Genomic DNA, 27,830 nt, shown 5'->3' with positions numbered 1-27,830 from the left:
TGGAACTAACCTATTAACAAGATGCCGAAGTGCCAGTTGCTGTTTTCTGCTGTTTTTGGTTTCAGAAATCCTAGTAAGGAAATATTCTCGGAATTGGACGAAATCAAAGCCCAGGGGCCTATTTTTCCACGAAGCTTCCAGAAGTCCGAAGGAGAGACGAAGAGGGGCCACGAGGGGGCCACACCCTAGGGCGGCGCGCCCCCCCCATGGCCGCGCGGCCCTGTGGGGTGGGGCCCCCGTGCCGCCTCTGGACCGGCCCGTCCGCCTACACAGAGCCTCCGTGACGACACCCCCCGTACCGAGAGCCACGATACGGAAAACCTTCCAGAGACGCCGCCCACGCCGATCCCAACTCGGGGATCCGGGAGATCGCCTCCGGCACCTGCCGGAGAGGGGAATCATCTCCCGGAGGACTCTACGCCGCCATGGTCGCCTCCGGTGTGATGTGTGAGTAGTCTACCCCTGGACTATGGGTCCATAGCAGTAGCTAGATGGTTGTCTTCTCCCCATTGTGCTATCATTGTCGGATCTTGTGAGCTGCCTAACATGATCAAGATCATCTATCTGTAATTCTATATGTTGCGTTTGTTGGGATCCGATGAATAGAGAATACTTGTTATGTTGATTATCAAATTTATATCTACGTGTTGTTTATGATCTTGCATGCTTTCCGTTACTAGTAGATGCTCTGGCCAAGTAGATGCTTGTAACTCCAAGAGGGAGTACTTATGCTCGATAGTGGGTTCATGCTCGCATTGACACAGGACGATGTGAGAAAGTTCTAAGGTTGTGTTGTGCTGTTGCCACTAGGGATAAAACATTGATGCTATGTCTAAGGATGTAGTTGTTGATTACATTACGCACCATACTTAATGCAATTGTCTGTTGCTTTGCAACTTAATACTGGAGGGGGTTCGGATGATAACCTGAAGGTGGACTTTTTAGGCATAGATGCATGCTGGATGGCGGTCTATGTACTTTGTCGTAATGCCCAATTAAATCTCACTATACTCATCATGATATGTATGTGCATGGTCATGCTCTCTTTATTTGTCAATTGCCCAACTGTAATTTGTTCACCCAACATGCTGTTTGTCTTATGGGAGAGACACCTCTAGTGAACTGTGGACCCCGGTCCAATTCTCTTTACTGAAATACAATCTACTGCAATACTTGTTCTACTGTTTTCTGCAAACAATCATCTTCCACACAATACGGTTAATCCTTTGTTACAGCAAGCCGGTGAGATTGACAACCTCACTGTTTCGTTGGGGCAAAGTACTTTGGTTGTGTTGTGCAGGTTCCACGTTGGCGCCGGAATCCCTGGTGTTGCGCCGCACTACATCTCGCCGCCATCAACCTTCAACGTGCTTCTTGACTCCTACTGGTCCGATTAAACCTTGGTTTCTTACTGAGGGAAACTTGCCGCTGTGCGCATCACACCTTCCTCTTAGGGTTCCCAACGGACGTGCCAACCACACGCATCACTTGCCCATGGCCCCAATGCTTCTTCTCCTTCCACACCATGGAAGGCATGGGAGGATCAGGTTTGTTGCCCACCAGATCATCCTTCATCTCCTTGACCCTCTCCTCATCATCATCACTCTCAGCATCAAACTGTTGAAGCAGGTTCTTCCCAATATTTTCCTCAACACTCCTTAACACCAGAGTACCATCGACAAGGATGAGTGCCTCCTTGCCAAACACCCTAGCTTGGACACTTGTCTCCATGCTCTGTTGAACAGCAGACCTAGAGACACTTCTTCCACCATGAGGGATGGAAGGATATGTCTCCATCTTGCTATTGTTCCCCCCATATTTGCTCTTATCCAGAACCCTGAAGTCATCCCCAATATCAGCATCATCATCAAGTTTGTTCCCTTCATTGCTCTGACCAGGATCTTCATCATCATCTTCATCTACATCAATAGCTTCTCCTTCATTCTCCACAAAGAAATCAATCAGGAAGAAGCATTGTTCCATCTCAAAAAGTTTGTTGAAAGGAATCTTTGATTTGTCCCTTATAGACACCTTGACTCTGACTTCCTTGTAAAAGCTTCTGAAAATGCCTTGCCAGTCAATATTAACAAGCACACCAAGAGTAGTGGAGATTTGACAAATTGTCTTCCAGGTCAGCCACTTAGCAGGGATACCAATAATCTTTACCCATACCTCCTGGAATTCCTCAAAAGGTTCACCTTCCCGGTTAACAAAGTATATCACCACTCCATCCTTTTTGAGATTGATGGAGGGGTACTCCACTAACTCTTTGACTCTCTTACTAGGAGGAAAGCTCACCAAGAATCTTTTAGGACCTAGCTGTCTGATCTGCCAGAACCAGTTCACCTTCCACATATCATTGAAACATTTCTCAAGCTCTTCAACAGAAATTTCTCCCTCTTTGACCACCACCACACCAACATTATCCATGTTCAGTTGTTGGATTGCTTCAGGCCCCTCTACCTCCACATGAAAGAAACCCAGACCAGGGTTTGCACTCCCCAGTATTGAGCAGTGGGTAGGAAGGAGTACCACATAAGGCAGTTGTCCATATGGTGCCCAGTTTTGCTACAGATAAATCATCTCTTGATTTTGGTGCAGAGGCCTACATAATGACCAAGATCTCCAAAATTGTAACAAGTCACATTCTTGAATTTAGGGTCCAGGATAGGTCCAGGCCCAGAAGCTACTGTCATCTGCATAGAATTCCCTGTCCTATCCCCACTATTCTTTGAACCATTAGAAGCAGTCCCTTTCTGATTCTTCTTCTTATTCTTATTGCCACCAGAAACTTGTTGCTATGAGGGGGTCGGGCTAGCACTGCTACCCTGGCTGTTTGATTGGGGAAGGCTGGGAGCGATCCCCTGCGGCATCATCATCAAGGGGTTGAAACCAGCTGGGGGAATTTGCTGATTCCCAAAAAACTGCGACCATTGGGTCATCGGCATGTTCCACATATTGGGTTGCATCATTGGGAACATACCTTGACCAGCTGCCCCCATCTGTCCCCATCATGGGTTGTGTCACATCCCGAAATTTTCAAAATTTTAGAATGTGAAATAAAAATAAAATTAATGCTTGATTGCTTGAACCTGATTAAAAATTCACAAAGAATTAAAACTTTTTAAAGTTATTTACAAGTTAATTCCAAAATAGTGTTTTCAAATACTTTTGGCTTTAAAGTATTTTCAAAATCAAACCTATAGGCCAAATGTATATAATGGTTATTTTATTTTTCACAAAGGGATATTAAAAAGGTTTCTCATAATATAGTGTTTTCATAAAACTTGGTTTTCAAAAGATTTTCCAACAATGCTTTATTTCATTCAAAGGTTTTGAAACTTATAAAAAAAAATTATTTGAAGAAAAGAGTTTAAACCATAAAAGGACACTATAGTCACATAGACATGTATATCAAATTTTGGTTTTATAAAGTTTATATTTTATTCCAAATTATGTCTCATATTGAAGTATTTTTTTCATAACGAATCCAATGGTATCTTATTTGCATTTTTCCGATTTTTTTTTGAGCTTCCAATCATGTATTTTCAATTTCTGAAAAAAAACAAAGAGCGGCCAGGCCGAACGGACCACCCGGCCGAAACGGCCTAGCTCGCCCCGACCCAGCGCCGCTCCCGCCCCGCCAGCCCACCCGACCTCCTGGCCCAGCAGCAGCCCCGGCCCGGCTCCCGCGCCAGCCCAGCTCGCCCCAGCGCCCAGGCCGCCAGCAGCCGCACAGCGCGCACGCACGCCGCTGCCTTTTGCTTTTCCTTTAGAGCATCTCCACTCGTCTCCCCACAGAGGCCCCCACGGCCACTTTTTTTCATCCGGAAGGCAAAAAACGGCCCACCCAGGCCCCCGGTTCCTCGTTTTGGTCCGGATTTGAGCCTATTTTCGTCCGGACTCCCCATGCCATCCTCGGTTTCCCGGGGGTCTCCCGGGGACTCCGGATGAAGCTAAACCAACCGCCCACGCCCACGTGTCTCCTCTTTCGTCCGGATTCCCCGAGCCATCCTCTTTTTCCCCGAGAAACGCCGCTTGGGGAGCACACGACTGGGAAACTACTCCTCCCCACGCCAAATCTTCCTCCAATCCGGACGAAAATTTCGCCGGATTTGGGCGTGGGGAGCGCCAACGAGTGGGGATGCTCTTAGTCCCACACCGCCATCTTAAGTAAATTTCCTCCAGCCTAGAGACTATAAATAGCAGCCCCTGGGAGCCCCTCGACACACACCCCAGGCAGCCACGCCTCTCTCTATTTCTCGCGTGACACAGGCCGCGCATAGGGGCTTCGATTTTCTGCCTCGCGCGAGCCACCATTGCTGTCTCGTGATAGCTGCTCTTTCGACGCGAACACTGTGCAACATCCGCAACCCTCGTCCGGTAATGATTCTTTTTTCGCTGCTGTCTCGTGATAGCTGCTCTTTCGACGCGAACACTGTGCAACATCCGCAACCCTCGTCCGGTAATGATTCTTTTTTCGCTTTTTTTACGTACACTGGGTACGCAACTTCGCAATTTTATTTTCTTTAGATCTACACCTGTCGTTGCCTAATCGACGGTACCTCCGAGGAGGGATCCTCACGAGGGGGAGAAGAAGTAGGGGCCATAGGGCGGAGTGCACACGGGACGGTGGTACGCGAGTTACCCAGCTTCGGAACACCTGCACGATGACAGGGCCTACTGCTGCTTGTCTGGAATTATCTGGGCGCTTTCGCGTTGTTACAATGAGTTGTGGTTGTGCCTCTAGGGCTCCCGGGATCCGGCTTATAAAGGCGCACGGATCTAGGGTTTACATGGAGAGTCCTAGCCGGATTACAGATAGCCTAGCTACGGTACAATATCTTGCCGTGCACGTCACGGATCCGCCTTCCATACATGTCGTACTGGATCCGGGTTCCTCATGGGCCTCCATGGATCCGGGTTACTCCTATGTCGGTACGGATCCGGCTTACTGATCCTGGGCTGGACTTCTTCCTGCATGATCAACAGCAACTGGGCCGCCCGATGGGCCACATGCCTCATCACCGTCTGTGGGCCACCCGGGCTTGCCGGATCTAGGCACTGTCGATGGTACACCCATGAAGTATACCCACAACAGTAGCCCCCAGAGTTCTCCGAGTTTCGCCTGCAGTTTCCGCCATGCTTGTTCCTTAGGTTTCCGGCATCGTTGGCAACGCGGAGAAACTTGAAGAACTCCAACTTTGCATTTTCTTCTTTTTCCAACTTACAGCCGGAAAATGCTCTCATCCTGCGGGACTTCATCCATCGACGTTCCAAAGAACACTTCCGGGTTACTCCCTGCTCGCGAACGAGAGCCAACTTATCCTCACGCAATTACCCGGAATCTTAAAAGACTCAAACGGTTCCGTCAATTCTGGCGCCATTTTCGCGCGATTTGCGCGGTAACTTATCTCTAGCCATTTTTACTGTTAGGGTTTGGGACACGTGTCACGCATCCAACGGCGCGACGCTTGCGTTCCGACCACAGGATGCGGAACACGAATCTTATCCCTTCAGCCTATAAATATCCACCGTCGAGTCCCCTTACCCCCATTCACCCCCCTATTCACCTCTCTGCCGAGCACCGCCCGTGAGTTCTTCCTCCGCCGCGCCGGAACCAGCCGGAAAAGTCGCCGGAGCACCACCGGAACGAGCCCACCTCCACTGTGTTCTTCGTGTTCTTAACTCCGGTGAGCCACCGCGTGGAGAACTCGTCGCCGGCAGCTCCGACCACCGCACGCGCCATTACGGTAAGTCCTCGAGCTTCACCCTCGCGCCGCAGTTGGTAGGGATGAACCTGGGGAAGATGACGTTGGATCCGGCTAAATTACATTTTCCGCCAAACTCTTTTTCTTCAGATGTCTTCAACGACTCCGCCTCCGAGCTCGGAACCAATCATGGCGACGCCAATCTCCTCCGCCCCTCCTCCCTTCGCTCCAGTCAGGCTGGATCCTTCAAAGGATTCCGGCAAGGAAGCTGAGGGGACCTCTGCTCACCCGGAGAAAACCTCCGGGGCGGGTCAGACGGAGCAGCAGGCGGAAGAGGCTGCCAAGAAATCAAAAGCTCGGAAGCGCGACTCCGAAGCTAAGGGAAAGTGGTGGCCCTGCACCACCACCGAGATGGAATTGAAGAACCTCGAGGCGGAGGGCTTCCTGCAACCCGGAAGCTGGAGGTCAGTTCCAAATGAACCAGCTCCGGCTCCAAGGGACGACGAGATGGTGCTGACGAAGGCACTGGTGGAGCGCGGATTTTCATTTCCGCCTTCGGACTTCTTTCGGGAGATTCTGAAGACGTATGGACTCCAACCCCACAACATATCTCCGAATAGCGTGCTCGCCATTAGCAACCACGTCGCTCTCTGCGAAGGCCACCTCCGGGTAACTCCAGAGCTTCCCCTCTTCCAATACTATTTTTCTGTCAAGAAGGAGAAGATCCGCCAGACTTCCGAGTTGGCGACTTGCGGTTCCGTCACCTTCATAATCCGCCCGGGCCGCGTCTACCCCCCCACCGACCGCCACGAATCCGCGAGGTACTGGTCCGGGGGTTTCTTCTACCTGAAGGACGTCTCCGACCCCGCGAGCGACAGGAAGCTGCCGCCTTTCAAGAACCGCCCCGCCACCGAGCTTCCGTCATGGGCCTTGCTGCCCCCACTTCTCCGACTCGCCTCAGCTGACCCGCGCTGTCAGGCGGATCTGCAAGCTCACGGAGGAGGGGCTGACGGGGAAGGATTTAACCCTTTCCTGGTTCACGAAACGGATCCAGCCGCTGCAACACAGGGACCGCCTGATGTTTGAATATACAGGGCGTGACGATCCAATGCGCGCCACCAAAGACAATCTCTCCGCCGACGCCATCGACAAGAGGATCCGGGTCCTCATCAAAATCCCACGTGAACTCCACGTTCACGTATGCAACAGAGACATCCACACGGAAGGATCCGGAACCGCGGTACGTCGTCTTGACTTTGGTTTATTGTTTTTCTTCGCATCCACTTTTTTGCCTAAGTGTTTACTTTGCATTAGCTCGAGGCGCTTGAGGAAAATGAACTCGGAACTCTCCTCCGAGTCCCATCCACCGGCAACGCGGATCCGGAGGCCGCATCAGAGGCGGAAGCTCCTGAAGCTCCACGTCCTGCGAAGAGGAAGAAGCCAGCCCCTTCCAGCCCTTATGCGAAACGCCCTCGCGAAACGCTCAGCATTGCGGCTACCCGGAAAGCTGAGGCGGAAAAGAAGCGCCTCTCGCTGATTAATACCAGCAACAAGGGGCAGCCTGCCATCCAGCATTTCTTCAAGCCTTCCGGGTAAGCGTTTACTTCCGAGACCCAAGTTCTGGCTTAACGCTCGCTCTTATATTTTTATGTTTTTCCTGAAGTTCCGGAAGCCAGCCTCCCAAGGCCCCAAGGGTCCCCAAGAAGAAGGCCAGACCATCTCCGGCTTCTTTTCCTATCACTCCTGAGGTGGAAGTTCCGCCCAAGGCTTCATCTGCCAGCAAGCCGGATCCAAAAGATGTCATCGACCTTGATGACCTTCCTGAAGATCCTGCCCACCATGGCGACTCCGCCCAGGGGACCTCCTCACCCATTCCATCGCCAGATCAGCCAAGTTCCGCTTTCGCGGGGCCTACTGGAGAAGAGCAAGAGCAAAAGGTTAAGCTCCTCCGAGTTACCAACGCGACCCAAGTCAGCCTCCAACCAACTCCGTCCCTCCAAAAGCTTACCCTCGCACAACGTCACGCGGAAGTCTCCGCGATGCTGAACAAGGTATGGGGAAAGCCGGACGAGGAGATGCGAGAGCTCGCGGAACTGGAGGACGGCCTGAAGGATTTTTTCGCCAAGCACAAGGAAGTGCGGCAGGTAATACTAGCCCCCAAGCATTGGGTGATATAGTTCCGAGTAACATGTATTAGCCGATGCTTTCCCAAAATGTGCCTTTAGGCGGAAATTTGAAATCTTCGCCAGCCCCCCAGATTATAATATCCGACTAACTCTCTGCTGCTTCTCAGACCACGCGGAAACTGCACGAAGATCTGCGCGTGCACGTGCTGGAGCAAATCACGGAGATCGAGGGGCTGCGCCAGCATGCGGAAAATAGCCAAAAGGCTATCCAGCTGCTTGAGACCCGCCTCCAAGGTACGAGATCCGGGTCTACATTTTTTGTTCTGACATAGTTGTTCAGGGTGCATAATATGTGCAACTCTGCTTTCAGAAGAAACTGCGAAGCACTCCTCGCTTGATGAACTATCCGCCAAGGTCAAGGTGCTTGAGGCGGAGAACGAGTCCCTCAGAACCTTCATGCAAGAATCCGCAAGCAAGGAAACTTAGGCGAGGAAAGAACTCTCCGAGAAGCATGCCCGCGAGCAGGCGGAGCTGATTGATAAACTGGAGAAAAGCCAGGGCCGCGTGATTTCCACAATTGCCAAGAACAAAGCTCTGGAAGCGGAGGCGGAAGCCATTGACAAACTTATCTTCCGTAAGCATTTTTCCGCGTCGTTGCTCCGACCACCTTGTATGTTTTCTCTCTGATGGAACTGAACCTCTTTCGTTCACAGCAAGCCTTGGCTTTGAGTGGACAAAAGATTCAAACCTGACGAGGACGGAGGCATACGATGAAGCGCGGATTTCAATTGACGCGTTATTTGAAGCCTGTCGTGGAATCGCCACGGCTCTGTCGCTGAAGAAGGCCAGAACCACAGTCATCGATACGATGACCAAGCTTATGCGACAGGTGCCGGATTTCATCAAGGATCGGCGAAGTCTTCAGCACGCGGAGCCGCCTCCTTAGTCTTGGCCACTGCAAGGCTCACTTCCCTCGCTCAACCTGGCGAGACGTTGCACGCGGAGCCCCGAGAGTTCCGACATGGGTGCCCTCCTCGCGGAAACCGAAGGCTACGAGCGATTGTTTGTCGAGGCGAGTGGATCACTCGTTACAGTATAACAAGCACAATCTGCCCGAAGGATTTTCCGATGCGAGAGGAGGAGGCAGGCGAGCAGTATTATGGGGAAGGATCCGGGTCCAGCAGCGAGCATTCCGGAGGAAACTCTGGAGACGACTCTGAAGCCGGATCTGGTGACAGCGACGACGGCTCCAGCTACCAGCAATCTGAAGAGGAGGACTCCGAGTAGAGTTCCTGTTTTAAACAATGAAACAAGTTGCATCATTTTGGCCCCGTAGTGGGTTTGTAATAATACTTTAAATTCTTAAGTAGCTAGGGACGAAACGATTATGCATGGGCGGAAAACTTATCCTGCTATCCTTTTGAATTATTTGCATGTTTCGTTTTATGTCGGAAAGCAAGTGCTGACTTCATTGTTTTCCGGCTTACTCGCTTGACCTTCCGCGAGCCGGAAAACCTTAGCCGGAAATGCTCACCGGCGGCGACGAAGCCCAATGGCAGTCCGTCCATAACCGCGGAAACAAGCCCCCAGGCATAGGTGCCGGAAATCGCTACTAGGAATCCACGAGTTCGCAACAGATAACAACTTAATCAGAAAACTTAAGCTTACGTCTTAAAAGACGGTTTTGGAAATCACAACTTTCATACACGCCTAGGCGGAAATATCCAGCTCTGCGGTTTTAGTCGGAAAAAACATACACGATCTAAAATGAACAAGTAAAGGAGGTAAAAGACTCAAAGAGTGAACCATAAGCTTTATTTCATTGATCATGTATAACTATTACAGAGTTTATAACTCGGAAAATATATGCTAAGTGTAGAAAGGACGTAGCTGTGCGATGTTCCAAGGGCGATCTGTTTCATCGTAGATATCATCCGGATCCTCACGCTTGCGTTTCCGGTGCCAGTTAAAGCGAGTCTATCCCTCAGCTCGCGGAAATCAACAAGGTAGTACGACCCGTTATGAAGCACTTTGCTAACGACGAAGGGTCCTTCCCATGGAGATTGCAGCTTATGGTCTTTCACCTATCGAAGGCGGAGGACCAGGTCTCCTGCCATAAAGGATCGTTTCCGAACTCGACGACTGTGATAGCGTCGGAGCTTCTGCTGGTAGATGGCGGAGCGCTGGTCAGCTAAGTTCCGAGCTTCCTCGATCAGGTCCACAGATAGGCATGCAGCCTCGTCATTGTTTCTTCATTGTAGGCGGAAACTCGCGGTGAGTCGTGGATGATGTCGGAAGGAAGCACGGCTTCGGATCCGTATACCGGGAAAAATGGGGTAAACCACTGTTGATACGGTAGGGGTAGTTCGTAAACTCCACGAAACGACTTCCAACTCGTCGGCCCAAGCTCATTTGCTCGTCGCAGCGGTTCTTCAAGGCGCGGCTTAATTCCTGATAATATTAGACCGTTAGCCCTTTCAACCTGACCGTTAGATTGTGGATGAGCCACAGATGCAAGGTCCAGTCGGATCCCCATTGTGTCACAATAATCCCTTAACTCTCCTTGAGCGAAGTTCGTGCCGTTATCTGTGATTATGCTGTGTGGGATGCCGAATCTCATCACGAGGCTGCAGACGAATTTTAGTGCCGTAGCACCATCGGCTTTTCTCACTGGCTTAGCCTCGATCCATTTGCTGAACTTGTCAACAGCGACCAGGAGGTATTCAAAACCGCCAGGAGATGATCTCTTTAACTTACCAACCATATCGAGCCCCCAGTGAAGGAGATATGCCCTAGAGGCAATAATAAAGTGGTTATTATTTATATCTTTATGTTTATGATAAATGTTTATATATCATGCTAGAATTGTATTAACCGAAACATTAGTACATGTGTGATATGTAGACAAACAAGAAGTCCCTAGTATGCCTCTTAAACTAGCTTGTTGATTAATGGATGATTAGTTTCATAATCATGAACATTGGATGTTATTAATAACAAGGTTATGTCATTGTGTGAATGATATAATGGACACACCCAATTAAGCGTAGCATAAGATCTCGTCATTAAGTTATTTGCTATAAGCTTTCGATACATAGTTACCTAGTCCTTATGACCATGAGATCATGTAAATCACTTATACCGGAAAGGTACTTTGATTACACCAAACACCACTGCGTAAATGGGTGGCTATAAAGGTGGGATTAAGTATCCGGAAAGTATGAGTTGAGGCATATGGATCAACAGTGGGATTTGTCCATCCCGATGACGGATAGATATACTCTGGGCCCTCTCGGTGGAATGTCGTCTAATGTCTTGCAAGCATATGAAAGAGTTCATAAGAGACCACATACCACTGGCATTTAGTAAAGAGTACTTGTCAGGAGACGAGGTTGAACAAGGTATAGAGTGATACCGAAGATCAAACCTCGGACAAGTAAAATATCGTGAGACAAAGGGAATTGGTAATGTATGTGAATGGTTCATTCGATCACTAAAGTCATCGTTGAATATGTGGGAGCCATTATGGATCTCCAGATCCCGCTATTGGTTATTGGTCGGAGTGAGTACTCAACCATGTCCGCATAGTTCTCGAACCGTAGGGTGACACACTTAAAGTTGGATGTTGAAATGGTAGTTCTTGAATTATGGAATGGAGTTCGAATATTTGTTCGGAGTCCCGGATGAGATCCCGGACATCACGAGGAGTTCCGGAATGGTCGGAGAATAAGATTCATATATAGGATGTCATTTTATGTGAAATAAAATGTCGCGGAAGGTTCTATGGAAGGTTCTAGAAAAGTCCGGAAGAAACCACCAAGGAAGGTGGAGTCCACAAGGGACTCCACCTCCATGGCCGGCCAGCCCTAGTGGGGGTGGAGTCCCAAGTGGACTCCACCATAGGGGGCCGACCACCCCCCACATGGGAGGTGGGAATCCCACCTTTGGGTGGGAGTCCTAGTTGGGCTAGGTTTGCCCCCTCCTATGGAAGGTTTTGGTTTCGGGTCTTATTCGAAGACTTGGACACCAACACTTGGGATCCACCTATATAATGAGGGGCCAAGGGAGGGGGCCGGCCACCCCAAGACCATAGCTTGGCCGCCCCCCTTGAGTGGCCGGCCACCCCCTCCCAAACCCTAGCTTTGCTCCTCCACTTCATATTTCCCGCGTAGCTTAGCGAAGCTCCGCCGGACTTCTACACCGCCACCGACACCATGCCGTCGTGCTGTCGGATTCAAGAGGAGCTACTACTTCCGCTGCCCGCTGGAACGGGGAGGTGGACGTCGTCTTCATCAACAACCGAACGTGTGACCGAGTACGGAGGTGCTGCCCGTTCGTGGCGCCGGAACCGATCGTGATCAAGATCTTCTACGCGCTTTTGCAAGCGGCAAGTGATCGTCTACCGCAGCAACAAGAGCCTCATCTTGTAGGCTTTGGAATCTCTTCAAGGGTGAGACTCGATACCCCCTCGTTGCTACCGTCTTCTAGATTGCATCTTGGCTTGGATTGCGTGTTCGCGGTAGGAAAATTTTTGTTTTCTATGCAATGTTATCCTACAGTGGTATCAGAGCCGTGTCTATGCATAGATGGTTGCACGAGTAGAACACAATGGTTTGTGGGCGTTGATGCTCTTGTTATCTTTAGTTTGAGTACTTTGCATCTTTGTGGCATAGTGGGATGAAGCGGCTCGGACTAACTTTACATGACCGCGTTCATGAGACTTGTTCCTCGTTTGACATGCAACTTGTATTGCATAAGAGGCTTTGCGGGTGTCTGTCTCTCCTACTATAGTGAAGATTCAATTTACTCTTCTATTGAAAACATTAGTATCAACGTTGTGGTTCATGTTCGTAGGTAGATTAGATCTCTCTCGAAAACCCTAAACCACGTAAAATATGCAAACCAAATTAGAGACGTCTAACTTGTTTTTGCAGGGTTTGGTGATGTGATATGGCCATGATATGATGATGAATATGTATGAGATGATCATTATTGTATTGTGGCAACCGGCAGGAGCCTTATGGTTGTCTTTAATTTTCATGTTGAGTAGTATTTCAAAGTAGTTGTTATAGTTGCTACATGAGGTGAACAACCATGAAGACGGCGCCATGAACCTTGACGCTACACCGACGATGATGGAGATCATGCCCGAAGATGATGGAGATCATATCCGTGCTTTGGAGATGAAGATCAAAGGCGCAAAGACAAAAGGGCCATATCATATCACATATGAACTGCATGTGATGTTAATCCTTTTATGCATCTTATTTTGCTTAGATCGCGACGGTAGCATTATAAGATGATCCCTCACATTAATATCAAGATAATAAAGTGTTCTTCCCTCGTATGCACCGTTGCATTGTTCGACGTTTTGAAGCATCTCGTGATGATCGGGTGTGATAAACTTGACATACAACGGGTGTAAGCCATGTTGCACACGCGGAATGCTTGGGTTTGCTTGACGAGCCTAGCATGTACAGACATGGCCTCGGGACAACGGAAACCGAAAGGTTGAACACGAGTCATATGGATGATATGATCAACATGTTGATGTTCACCATTGAAGCTACATCATCTCACGTGATGATCGGTTTTGGTGTAGTGGATTTGGATTGTGTACCACTTAACAACTATGAGGGATGTTGTATTAAGTGGGAGTTCATTAGTAATTAGATTAAAACATGAACTAATTATCATAAACATAGTCTGAGTAGTATTTTGAATTAATTTTGTAGTATTGGCATCCGTTTACTACTATGCGCTAGTCTTGTTATTGAGATAGAAATACTGTTAAAATCTGACAAGAAACTTTACGGATTGGTACCGTATTGTTAAAGAATCAAGAATTGATTAAGTCCTATTGCAAACTTTTAGTAAACCTCACATTGTTGATTCAAAGAGCTATGGTTTCAATTAGTACCTAAAGTTATCTTGTCTCCATGAAACTTGAAAGTTCAAATATGTTTGAAAAATAAGGAGCTGAAAATTTAGTTTTCAGAAATAATCAAGGTATGAGATATATGTGATATCTAAGACCTTATTGCAAGATGATAGAATATAATTTGGTGAGACTACATAAACTCATAAGTTTTATGGGAATGTATGAAGGTTGAAGACGCAAGACGTCACAATCCTCCAGCTATTGGGGCACTAATGATATTCGCATATCCATGAAGTTATCATCCTTAGTATGCACCGTTGCTAAGACTCGTCGTTCGAAGCATCACGTGATGATCGGGTGTTATAGATTCTACGTGTGCTTACAATGGGTGCAAGCCTGATTTGCACATGCGAATACTAAGGTTAAACTTTATGAGCCTAGCATGTACAGACATGGTCTCAAAAAGTTGTCATGAATTGATGGATAAAATTATGAGTGAAATTGTTCATCATAGTTACTAATATGTGAAATCTAGAACACTTGTCATATGATGATCAACTTCAAAGTAAGAACCTCAAGGTTATTGGTATTTGACCAACAAACCTAGAAGTTATTGATGTTGAAATGTTTTTCTGAATAATGAGGAAAGCTAAAAGAGAAGCGCAAAAGATATTTTGGCAACAGAAAAGAAAAGACTAGAAAGTCTAGCTCGGGTGTATATAAATGATATACATGTTATGGTTGTATTCCTAGTTAAGTCACACAATGAAATTCTTGGGTATTAATACCATATTGGTTGGTATGAAGTGTCATACAAAACAACGCAATTCAAGAATACAATGGCCTAAGTGATGACAAGGAATATGATAAGAATGTTCGCGGAACAAAAAATAAAGTGTTATTATGTTCGTCGTTGGCATTCTATCTAGCCCTTAGAATTTATAATAAAGAGCTTAATAAATTGTTATTTTGCTCTGGTCAAATGAAAACAATGAGTTGTTCAAATTATGACATTACTCCATGTATGATGGATAAGTTATTATAAATCTTAAATGGTGAAACACACATACATAACACTGACGCTAAAAATGCCATAAGGCAAATGATTTGAATTCCACTTATTTGTGGAACCGCAATTTAGGTCATGTTAGAAAGGATCGCATGAAGGAACTCCATGCAAATGGATTTTTGGAGTCATTCGATTTGTTGAATCGTTTGGCACTTGCAAAATCTTTTCTAAAAGGTAATGACTGAAATACCGTTCATAGGCCGAAGAGTTGAGCAGACAACTAACTTAGTGAAAACATACATGATGATATATGTGGTTCACTGGCATAGTTGTGTGCGGAAGATTCTTCTACTTCATGAAAACTTTCAAACAATGAATTGAGTATATATGTGGATATATTCAATAAGGAAAAGTTTGAAACATTTGAATAGGATTCAAATAAATTTCAGCATGAAGTGGAAATCATCGTAATAGAAATCAAATATCTATGATTGGATCATGGTGGAAATATTTGAATTACGAGTTTTAGCGAACATCTAAGAGAGTTATGAAATTGTTCTACAACTTACGTTTCTTGGAGTATCATAGTGATGATGAAGTATCCAAGAGATATATCCAAACTTTGTTGGATCAATGATGAGATAAAATATTGATGCCATTATATTTTTGTGGATTATGCTTTAGTGACTACCGCTTTTACACTTTGAATAGAGCATCATCATGATCCGTTGAAATGACACCATACAAGTTATGGCATGGGTATAAACCCTAATAGTCAACCAAAATCGGATGAATGTCTTTGTTGGTTATCCCGAGAGATTTGATTGGGAATTCTTCCCACGAGACAAAGAAAAAAGTGTTTGTCAATGTTTCTTATTTCGGAGAAATTGGTTCTAGTGAAGTATTTGAGTGGGAGGACCATATATTTTGATAAGGTTTATGTAACTGAGCATAATGATCAGAGTAGCGCAGCATCGGAATTGGTTTCGAAAGCGGCCACAACGATCATGGCTCCCATGACTACAAAGTGTTTTAGCCATGGAGATCGAAGTACATATTGAACCTTGTAGGTATGGTTTACTTTGTGATCAAATAAATGATTTGTGGACAAAGGATTGATTTTGAACAATGATAAACCAACTACAAAACAAAGAAGTTATGATGGGCCACGACTCCGTTAAAATGGCCATACGCCATGAAATCCAAGATAGATGAATACTTTTTGAAAGAAAATAGATCTATAAAATTGATGGACTTGGATGAAATATCCTTGAAGAAGCTTAACTTGTCGAAAAGTTGTTTACGACAAAGTTCAAAGAGTTGACTACGACAAGATTAGATCTTCCGTAGCAATGCTTAAAGTCTATATGGATTATTCTAGTAATCACTACATATTTCCTTTATGAGATATGTTAGTAGGATGGCAAAATACATTACTTATCAGAAGTGTGTATTAAAGGTGTATACAAGATACAACCAAGAGTTTTGCTGATCCGTGGAATACTAGATAGGTATACAAACTTCAATTTGATGAAGTAAGTATAGCGGAGTTTGAATCTTCACTAGATGAAATAGTCAAAGAGTTTTTGATTTCATCAGAAACAATGAAGAGGCTTGCATTTGCAAGAAATTAAGTGGGAGCGCTAAGACACATTTATAATACTTTATGTAGGTGACATATAGTTGGTTATAAATGATGTAATTATATACTTGATTAAAAGGTTTCATTGAGAATTAACTTCAATGAAAGGATATGGACTGAAACAAATTTAGTGTCAAGATCTATGAAGATAGATTGAAACACATAAATAAGTTTAAGTCAAAGTGCATATGATGGATATTGAAGTAGTTCAATATAGAAATATTAAGAAAATGTTCTTGTCATGTGAAGGTTTAACAAGACTTGAGTGTATCTGACACTCAATGATTAAAAACACATGAGTGATTATAGATCACGAATAATATGTACACAATCAGATATCATGTGCTATAAAGTGTTATGAGCATATACCAGAATGATTCATATGATGATCATTGGACGACAGTAAGAATATCCTTGAGTACTTTAGAAGAACTAAGGATATATATATATATTTTTGTATGAAGAAATGACAAACAAATCGATGTAAGGTGTTACACCGATATTGGTTTTATCACATATAAAATATAAATTCAATCTCAAATTAGACGAAGTGTTGTTTAAAAGGTAGCACAATGAGCTAGAAGTTGTCTATGCTAGATTTAGAAGGGTTCTAAATATGGTGACGGATTCTACAAAAGAAGGCAGAGTATGTCATTGTTTTGACAATGACAAAGGATGTTAAGTCAAGAGGTTCTTTGAGAACTTGGTGTAGTTCCGACAGAGTCAGAACTTTGAAGCTATATTGTGTGTGACAATATTAGTGACATATTTCAGACAGCGGAATTAAGGTTCCACCAGAAGCACTACACCACAGCATTAGAACCCCAACAGATAAGTTGGTCGGGAAAGCAGCTTTCGCTGACAGAACGTCGGTTGGGAAAGGGTTTTACCGACCAATAAGGTCGGTCACTGAAAGTCCAGTCGGCAAAGACCTTTGCCGACCGACATCTCTTTGCCGACCGACTGTCTGTCGGTTCTACAATTTCTTTCCCGACCAACATATACTATCCCGACCGACCAATTTTCCCCAACCAACTTTTGTTTCCCTACCAACAGTCGGTCGGTGTATAAATTGCCGACCAACCTTCTGTTGCCCACTTGCCAATGCCAATTATCTTTACCAAACAGTCCGATGGCGTTGGAACATTAATTAACTTCCAGTATTTGGGACAGTCATTTATCAATGTAGTATTAATCAAACTGCAAATTCCATAACAGTAACATCAAACACAATACAAAAGTGTTTCCAGTAATGTGCATATCCTTGAAGATTATCAAACCAGAACCAAACATTTTAATTAATTCTCGTACAGAAGTACTTCTCATATACTAAAAGGTAACTAAAATAGAGGAAACAATATGGTCCAGTGCCTAAGACACCATAGAGGTTTACAAAGTGATAGCTAAAGGATGTATCTGGCAATTCATAGTTTGCTCCTTTACACGAAAAATCCAATTGATGTGAACCGCCAGTTTCATGGTTTCTCCCCCTCTGGTATATTTTCTGTAGAAGGAAAACAAGTCTCAGTCCATTCGTAAGACAATGCAATTATAAAAAGAATGTATAAAGCATAGCTCTGCACAATTAAGGTCATTTGTATTGTAAACTTCATGTATAAGGGTCTTAAAACATAAGCCTTTTTATAAAGCTAAAAAGCCTTATATTTCAGAACAGAGGTACTACTTCAATAAGCAAAAGATAACTTCAAATTCATGAGCTCTCCATACTAGTACAGTATTAAGAATTTCAAGAAATGGAGCCCAGAACTGTACCCGTTCTACATGAAGCAATTCAGAGCATGTCAAATATCAAAAACTCACGTACTCATGTTATATACAGTTCAATAAACATTAGGAAGGGGGTGTCCACAGTAAAGATATAGTAATGCTATTCAGCCATTCAGGTCGACGAAGGTTCCTTTCCCTGAAGTAGTACTATATATAAAGAAAACCACAATTGATACTAAGTATAATGATTTTTCAGCTAGGGTAATGATGAGTTGTTCACAACTATAGATGAAGGGGGATCAAACTCATCTAAATAATTAAGCAACGACCATCAAACCATTAGCCTAGTGCTCATTGCATTATCATGTGACGCTAACTCGCTATGTGAAAAGTTTACAGTTCAAACAGTTCAATCTATCTTCCTATTGCTTAAACATACCATGATACAAACATCTCAGTACTGAAATAATTTCACTGCATAGCTGAGTTAGAGAAATAACTCTGCGATGGGTAAGGAAGATGCTATGGCTTGTACGTCACCTATACACAAGTCAGCATATCTAGCAAAATTATCACAAGTCAGCGTCACACATCACTTGTACAAATTGTGGAGAAAGTGCAGTGTTGGCAATTACCTAGCTAAATGGCCATCCAATAGACCTTGTGACACAGTAACACTCGTACAGTGTCTTGATCGACCTTGCTTCAAGACCAGTCCGTGCATTTAGAACCAAATCCATGCCAATCTGAAAGTGATTATTTCAGAAAGATGTAGGTTAGGCATATATTTCAGAGCTGCCTATAAAGAAGAAAAGATCAGGATAACAACAATGCATTAATGAAAGCAGCAGTATTGTAGTCAGGAGATAGGAGTAATCTCAATAAAATTACAGATAGAGAAATAATATCTACTTCATGGAAAATATTAGTGATTCTATTACTTGAGTGCACGCATACTAGGAATTTTCCATGCAGTGGAGAATATGAACAGTTTACTTTTCAAACTAAACAATATAGTATCGGTAAAACTAATTTGGTGTCCTTATGATATTCAAGTATTGGAGCTTAAAATTGGAATGGTGTTACTTGAAGTAATTAAGATCATTTCAAATATCAAAAACTCGCATTCTCGGCATTCACATATTAACAAGAACAAAATAAATGTTCATGACGCTAAGAAGCAATTTGTAAATCTACTACTGGTACATGCGGACATTATGCACAGCATGGTCATTCATTTCTCACCTTCTGGAAAATTATGTAACTTCTCAGCATATACCATTATAATTGTGTGATCGGCGTGCTGAATAGTTCCCACGGCCACCCTTTCCATCTTGGGCCTGCATCGTAGGTCTTCTTCAGTGATCAAAATATTCTTTGTTGCTCTGTAAGGCAAAGAAAAGGTTGTTTTAGCACCTTTCAGCAGAAATGGGTACTCAAATATCAACTAAGGCATATATATTGCATGATATCTTATGCCTGTTAGTAAAAAAAGGACATAATTGGCAATGAAACTCATAGCACGGTGCAAATGTTAAAGTATAATAGATTAAAACCTGTCCAACCTATACTTGTAGGTTCTGCATTTAGTGAATCCAGATAATTGAGCTGTGAATAACGGATCATAAATAGAATCAACGTAATCATTCCTTTTTTTCCATGCTGCATGATGGTTATGGCAATTTCAATTTGTATGCAAGAAAGATATCAGATGCTAATAAAGGTAATTTTATAACAGTACCATGTTGTCTAGAGAGACGATTCTAGAATTGATGTGGTAAGCCAAATATAAACTTAGGATAATGCAAGCATATAACAGTTTATTTCTACCTGTCTTGTAACACTGAGCAAGAACTTCTTCAACCAGTGAAAAACGACTGACCATCAAGTCTTAACTATATTCTTAATTATATGGCAAATAGCTACCAATAAGACCTATGAGCTTTACAAATGCTCCGAGGAGAATTTTTTTAATGAATGAATAATGTAATTGTAGATTCATTACTCAAACATGTAGTCGGTTGTACACTGTCAACTACAATAAATAAATAATATTGTCTAGTGGGTGCAGATTACTGGGAAAGGATCGATAAAAGTACATTAGAACTTAGAAGAATGTGTACTGATGTTTCCTTGCATTTTGGTAATAATTGGACATGTATTGCTGTATGATGGAATATTAAATTGCTTATTATATTGAAGTGGTTAATAAAGGTCCAATAGTCAAAAAGAGTTACTGAAGTGAACCTTTGAAAAGCAGAATGTTTGATGCATATTTGTACACTTCTTATCAATTTCCTCGGCCCGCTCCTTCCTTGCTTTGCTTATATCCGACAGACAACATCCTTCCCACCGACTACACTCTACAGAGTGCCATCATTCAGATACATATAATGGTAAATAGAGAAGATGTAGATCCATGTATGTGAGAGAGAAATAGATTTACCTGCAGGTAGAAGTTTCAGGGGCAGGGGGTCGCAGGGAGCCACCGTTGGGACTTCACGAGTAGGCCAACACCCAACAAAGCGCGCATCCATTGGGAGCTCGTAAGCAGGTCGACCTAGCGCGCTGCCGCAAGGAGGAACGCCTCGTCACCAGGAGCGAGTAGGTGGCGGAGGAGTGAACTGCGGGCAGCGTATGGTGTCCGTCGAAGCGCCCCTCACTTGGAAGCTCGTTAGCAGGCCGACGAATCGCGCCGGCACCGGGAAGCCGGGAGGAACACGCGGTCAACGGTCGCGCAATGGCAGGGGCTCGTGGGCTGAGCGACGAAAATAGCCGCTGATGGGAGGGCGCCGACAGGTTGCCTGCAGCGCGACGGCAGGGGAGCCTAGGCGGAGCGGCGGCGGCGGCGCGGTGGATGGAGCGAACTGCAGGCGCGTGGGTGGGGCAGGATAGGGTTCTGTTCTGAGATAGGAAGTGTGGCTGTGGGGTGTCGGTTTGGATTTGGGGGGCGGCAGCTAAAATTTTTGGGACAGGCATTTCGCGCTCCGCCTTTCAATTTTTCGCGCGCCTGGGCCAGCCCAGTTACCCACGCACGGTTGGTCGGTATTGCTTGCCGACCGACTGTTGGACGGGATGGGAGAGTATTGCCGACCCATGGTTCGACCTCAAATGATAAAACTTTTCCGACCAACTGTCTAGCAGTATAGGCCACTATCTCCGACCAACAGTCTGAAGAAATCATTACCGACCGACAGTTAGTTGGTATATTAGACTTTTACCGACCAACGTCAGTTGGGAATCTAGTGCTGTGGTGTAGTGAAGATCAAACATATTTAATGCCAGCTCATTTGGAAATGAGTGATGCGTTGAGACGCAAATGAATTACAAAATACATACGTTTCTGAGCGTGTCAGATCCGATGACTAAAAACCTCTCCCGTGAGCAATACATGATAAAGCACCAGAAGGCCAAGGTGTTATATCTTTACAAATGTAAACTAGATTATTGACTCTAGTGCAAGTGGGAGACTGAAGGAGATATGCCCTAGAGGCAATAATAAAGTGGTTATTATTTATATCTTTATGTTTATGATAAATGTTTATATATCATGCTAGAATTGTATTAACCGAAACATTAGTACATGTGTGATATGTAGACAAACAAGAAGTCCCTAGTATGCCTCTTAAACTAGCTTGTTGATTAATGGATGATTAGTTTCATAATCATGAACATTGGATGTTATTAATAACAAGGTTATGTCATTGTGTGAATGATATAATGGACACACCCAATTAAGCGTAGCATAAGATCTCGTCATTAAGTTATTTGCTATAAGCTTTCGATACATAGTTACCTAGTCCTTATGACCATGAGATCATGTAAATCACTTATACCGGAAAGGTACTTTGATTACACCAAACACCACTGCGTAAATGGGTGGCTATAAAGGTGGGATTAAGTATCCGGAAAGTATGAGTTGAGGCATATGGATCAACAGTGGGATTTGTCCATCCCGATGACGGATAGATATACTCTGGGCCCTCTCGGTGGAATGTCGTCTAATGTCTTGCAAGCATATGAAAGAGTTCATAAGAGACCACATACCACGGTACGAGTAAAGAGTACTTGTCAGGAGACGAGGTTGAACAAGGTATAGAGTGATACCGAAGATCAAACCTCGGACAAGTAAAATATCGTGAGACAAAGGGAATTGGTAATGTATGTGAATGGTTCATTCGATCACTAAAGTCATCGTTGAATATGTGGGAGCCATTATGGATCTCCAGATCCCGCTATTGGTTATTGGTCGGAGTGAGTACTCAACCATGTCCGCATAGTTCTCGAGCCGTAGGGTGACACACTTAAAGTTGGATGTTGAAATGGTAGTTCTTGAATTATGGAATGGAGTTCGAATATTTGTTCGGAGTCCCGGATGAGATCCCGGACATCACGAGGAGTTCTGGAATGGTCCGGAGAATAAGATTCATATATAGGATGTCATTTTATGTGAAATAAAATGTCGCGGAAGGTTCTATGGAAGGTTCTAGAAGGTTCTAGAAAAGTCCGGAAGAAACCACCAAGGAAGGTGGAGTCCACAAGGGACTCCACCTCCATGGCCGGCCAGCCCTAGTGGGGGTGGAGTCCCAAGTGGACTCCACCATAGGGGGCCGGCCACCCCCACATGGGAGGTGGGAATCCCACCTTTGGGTGGGAGTCCTAGTTGGGCTAGGTTTGCCCCCTCCTATGGAAGGTTTTGGTTTCGGGTCTTATTCGAAGACTTGGACACCAACACTTGGGATCCACCTATATAATGAGGGGCCAAGGGAGGGGGCCGGCCACCCCAAGACCATAGCTTGGCCGCCCCCCTTGAGTGGCCGGCCACCCCCTCCCAAACCCTAGCTTTGCTCCTCCACTTCATATTTCCCGCGTAGCTTAGCGAAGCTCCGCCGGACTTCTACACCGCCACCGACACCATGCCGTCGTGCTGTCGGATTCAAGAGGAGCTACTACTTCCGCTGCCCGCTGGAACGGGGAGGTGGACGTCGTCTTCATCAACAACCGAACGTGTGACCGAGTACGGAGGTGCTGCCCGTTCGTGGCGCCGGAACCGATCGTGATCAAGATCTTCTACGCGCTTTTGCAAGCGGCAAGTGATCGTCTACCGCAGCAACAAGAGCCTCATCTTGTAGGCTTTGGAATCTCTTCAAGGGTGAGACTCGATACCCCCTCGTTGCTACCGTCTTCTAGATTGCATCTTGGCTTGGATTGCGTGTTCGCGGTAGGAAAATTTTTGTTTTCTATGCAACGTTATCCTACACCCAGACCGCAAATGGCCAGGTGATAGGTATGGTCTTCAACTCTTGGGCTGGAGCGTTTGGTTGAGTAGCGTAATACTGACAACCTCGGCAGGTCTTGACTATTTTATCAGCGTCTTCTTTAGCTGTAAGCCAATAGAAACCTAACCGAAAAGCTTTTGCAACGAGTGATCTGGGAGCGGCGTGATGCCCGCAATCCCCTGCATGGATCTCTCTGAGGATTTCAATGCCATCTTGATTGGAGACGCATTTGAGAAATACCCCTGCTGCACTTCGTTTGTAGAGCTGTCCATCAACTATTGTGTAGGTTCTTGCTCGTCTGACGATCTGTCGTGCGAGGACCTCGTCCTCTGGCAACTTTTGATCGATGAGGTAGTCCAGGAAAGGCTGTGTCCAAGCCGGAATGATAGCCATCACTTCCCTAGCCGGAGACACTGCCACCCTCTGGGTTTTCCGGGTTAGCGCCCTTAGCGAGGGTATCCGGAGATGCTCCAGGAAAATGCCGGGCGGAATTTGTTTCTGCCGGATCCGAGCTTGGATAGCATGTCTGCCGTGTGTTATCGTCTCTCCTGACGTACTTGACTTCGTATCCGAGGAAGCACTTGGCGATCTCGTCAACTTCGTCTCTGTAGGCCGCCATGACGGAATTTCTGGCGTTCCAGGTTCCGGCTACTTGTTGTGCCACCAGGTCGGAATCTCCACAGCATATGATGTGCTTGATCCCAATTTCCTTAGCGATGCGCAGACCGTGTAGTAGAGCCTCATATTCCGCCATGTTGTTAGTAGCTTCGAAGTGGATCTGCAGAACATACTGCAGTTCTTCTCCGGTAGGGGACTTCGAGTGACTCGGCTCCTGAGCCTTGATGCTGCTTGGATCCATCGAAATGCATGACCCATGTTTACGGTTCCGGCTCCAGGACTTGCATCCGAGCTTCGTCCAATCTGACGAAATCTGCCAAGACTTGGGATTTAACCGCAGTCCTGGGCTTGTAAGCGATGTCGAAGGCGGATAGTTCAATGCCCCATTTAGCCGTACGTCCTGTTGCGTCAGCGTTGTTGAGAATTGTTGACAGCGGAGCCTTGCTCACAACTATTACTGGGTGCTCTTGGAAATAGTGCCTCAACTTCCGGCTGCCCAGGAACACTCCATAGGCTAGCTTCTGAAAGTGAGGGTACCTTTGTTTTGACTCCGTCAGCACCTCGCTAATGTAGTAGACAGGTCTTTGGACGTCATATTCATGACCTTCTTCCATTCGCTCCACCACGATGACGAGGCTGATGACTTTGTTGGTAGCTGCCAGATAAAGGAGCATAGGCTCTGACTCTGCTGGGGCTGCCAAGATAGGCGGGGAGGTGAGTATTTCCTTCAACCCTCGAAGAGCTGTGTCAGCTGCGTTGTCCCAGACAAATTTGTCTGTTTTCTTCAGCAGTTTGTACAGAGGTAGTGCCTTCTCGCCAAGACGGCTAACAAACCTATCGATTGCTGCAACACAACCGATTAGTCGTTGCACATCTTTGAGACAAGTTGGCCTTTTGATGCACGGGATTGCCTTGATCTTTTCCGGGTTAACCTCAATGCCTCTGTGAGAGACTATGAAGCCAAGGAGTTTTCCGGTGGCACGCCAAAGACGCACTTCAGCGGATTCAACATCATCTTGTACCTGCGGAGGTTGTCGAAGGTTTCTGTGAGGTCGCTGATCAAGTCGGATCCTTTCCGGGTCATGACCGCGATGTCGTCGACGTAAGCGTGCACGTTCCGGCCAATTTGGTCCTTTAGGCACCGCTGCATCGTACGTTGGTAAGTAGCGCCTGCATTTTTCAGACCGAAAGGCATAGTAACATAGCAGTAAGTGCCGAACGGGGTTATGAATGAAGTCGCCTTTTGGTCGGATTCCTTCATCCGGATCTGATGATACCGGAATACGCATCAAGAAAACACGAAGTTCGCCCCGCCGTCGAATCAATGACTTGGTCAATGCGCGGCAAGGGGAACGGGTCCTTCGGGCAATGTTTGTTCAAGCCAGTAATCGATGCACATTCTTAGTATTTCGGTGTTCTTTTTGGGTACAAGGACGGGATTCGCGACCCAATCGGTGTGGATAACTTCTATTACAAAACCTGCTTCTAGTAACTTTGCTAGTTCCATTCCTATGGCGCGGCGCTTCTTATCTCCAAAGCGTCGCATAGCTTGCTTCACTGGTTTGGCCCCCGGATTTATGTTGAGGTAGTGCTCGGCGAGTTCCCTAGGTACTCCGGACATGTCAGAAGGTTGCCATGCGAAGATATCCATGTTAGCGCGGAGGAACTCGACGAGCGCGCTTTCCTATTTGGGGTCCATGTTGGCTTCGACTGAAACCTGCTTGGAAGAGTCACCTGGGATGAGATCATGCTTCTTGGTTTCTATCGCGGGCTTGAAGGAGGTTTTCTGCTCGGAGATCTGCTTCTTGGTGGTCTGCATCTCGATCGGATCCACCGCGGCTCAGTAGCCTTTCGGCTCTTCTCCGGATATCACAGACTCTGCGAAGGCGGCTTCGCCTAACTCGCACTCATGAGCCTTTTTGTAGTCTCCGGATACGGTAATCATACCTTTAGGACCCGGAATCTTGAGCTTGTTGTAGATGTAGCACGCTCTTGCGTGGAACTTGTGGTAGGTGGGCCTGCCGAAGATGACGTGGTAGGAGCTCTTGAAGGGCACAACTTCAAACGTGATCTTCTCTTCGCGGAAATTATGAACATCGCCAAAGGCCACGGGAAGTGTGATGCTGCCGAGGGAGTTCGCCTTCTTGCCCGGAACCACACCATGAAACTCGGTGGTGCTGTGTTTGAGCTGTTCCTTGGTGAGGTTCATCCGCTCTAGAGTCTCCAGGTACATGATGTTCAAGCTGGCTCCGCCATCCATGAGGCACTTGGAGAAGTCATACCCGTCTATGCGGGGACTTACAACCAAGGCGTAGCATTCCTTTGGCACGATTGCGGGGTGATCCTTCCAATCAAATGTGCACGGGATTTTCGACCACCTGACGTCTTGCGGCACGGCGGAACTATGGCGTTCAGGATCCGGGTAGCTGACTTGGAGGCGCGTACTGTTGGGGTTCCGAGGAAAGTGTGGTAAGCCCCCACGCTCTTTTTGTCGAATGGATTGGATTTACCTACGGCTCCTGCCTTGGGATCCGGCGAGTTATCATCCTCATCCATCGCCTCGGAACTATCGTCCTCTTTGTCCTTGTTCTTGCCCTTGCCACCTTTGCCGCGTGGGCGGTGCTTCCGGGCGCGCTTGTACCCTGCCTCCGGGTCGTTCTTTAGATCATTGACCCATTTGCAGTTGCGGTTGGTGTGAGTGGACTTCCACCTAACCGGATCCGGATGGGCCGAGCGGGGGCATGTCTCTGTACTCCTCGTAGGTTTGCGGAGCGCGGGATCCGCCAGCAGTGACCTCGGAGGTATGCTGCTGACCCCGGCCGGCTCCGCCTCCACGTCCGCGTCCTCTTCCGCCTCCTGGACCTCCGCGTTGAAACGCCATGGCGACCATCTCGGATCCGCCACTCTTCTGGTCATCAGGGTTCTTACGCTTATGACTGCTGTTGCTACCGTTGTCACGGTTCTTCTTTTGCTGATGCAAGGGGATTCTTTGTGGCTGCGAGATCACCGCCTGCGTCGTCATCGGCGGCGGTGTGATCGGCTGGCGATGGTGATCATGTCGTCCAACGTCAGTTGATTTGCATTGACCATGCAAGTTAGCTTGTGCCGTAGCAATCCTCCTCGCTGCAAGCCCCCAATGAAGGCGTGCATTGCGTGCGGTTGTCGACGTTCTCGCACTCGTTTCTGCATGCCAACCATCGGGTGAGGAAATTCCTCGATGTTTCGCCCTTCTTACGGATACATGCACTGCGGGTCGCTTGTTGTGGCGAGGTCTCTTGTAGGTGCCCACTGAAGTGTTTCTCGAAAGCGTTCTTCAGGTCGAACCAGCAAAAGATGGAATTCTTCTCGAGGTCGGCCGAGCCGGATCCGGGCTGGACCTACAAGGTACAACTGAAGCATGCGGCGAGGCGATGTTAGGGGTTCCTCCGGTGAAGGTTACAGCATTGTAGTAATCCTCAATCCAGGTATCCGGCCTTTCGGTGCCATCATAATGCTTCAGGTTTCCGGGTAGCTTGAGGTTCATCCTTGGCTTTGGTTCCTCTCGAATCATCCTGCCAAAGCACTTCGGACCAATGTAGTCGGTTCTGTATTCGTTGAGGCGATCCCGTGCGTCGCGTGAGCCGTGGCGAGGAGACTTTGAGCGAGAGCGAGATCTTCGACCGTTGCCTCCGCCTCCACCTCCGCCTCCACCGCTAGGTGGTGGTGAGGGAGACCTGCGAGGTGGGCGGTGCGATTTCTTGCTTCCGCCTTCTGACTCTCCTCGGCCTTCCAGGTGCTGGCTCCGGCTCCTGCGGCTGCCTTCGCCCTGGCGTTGGCTGCCCTGGTCGTTCGATGCG

General features: G+C 46.5%; 1 long non-coding RNA gene across 3 annotated transcripts; it reads right to left on the bottom strand.

Annotated features, from left to right (window-relative positions):
• Positions 1-17,612: 17,612 nt before the first annotated feature.
• On the bottom strand, positions 17,613-21,041 carry LOC127316721 (uncharacterized). 3 transcript variants are annotated; one of them, XR_007860593.1, is made up of 6 exons: positions 20,544-21,041; positions 20,345-20,460; positions 19,343-19,482; positions 18,733-18,843; positions 18,537-18,657; positions 17,613-17,873 (listed from the first exon to the last, which is right to left on the bottom strand). It is a non-coding gene; the product is annotated as an uncharacterized lncRNA (long non-coding RNA). The 3 variants fall into 3 exon arrangements; XR_007860595.2 differs by having other exon boundaries at positions 18,598-18,657; positions 20,544-21,040; XR_007860594.2 differs by lacking the exon at positions 18,537-18,657 and having other exon boundaries at positions 20,544-21,038.
• Positions 21,042-27,830: the final 6,789 nt, after the last annotated feature.

This window comes from Lolium perenne, chromosome 7, assembly GCF_019359855.2.
Source record: "Lolium perenne isolate Kyuss_39 chromosome 7, Kyuss_2.0, whole genome shotgun sequence".
In the NCBI taxonomy this organism is placed as follows: Eukaryota; Viridiplantae; Streptophyta; class Magnoliopsida; order Poales; family Poaceae; genus Lolium; species Lolium perenne.
The sequence above is the reverse complement of the archived record's forward strand: the minus strand, read 5'-3'. Positions and strand labels throughout refer to the sequence as shown.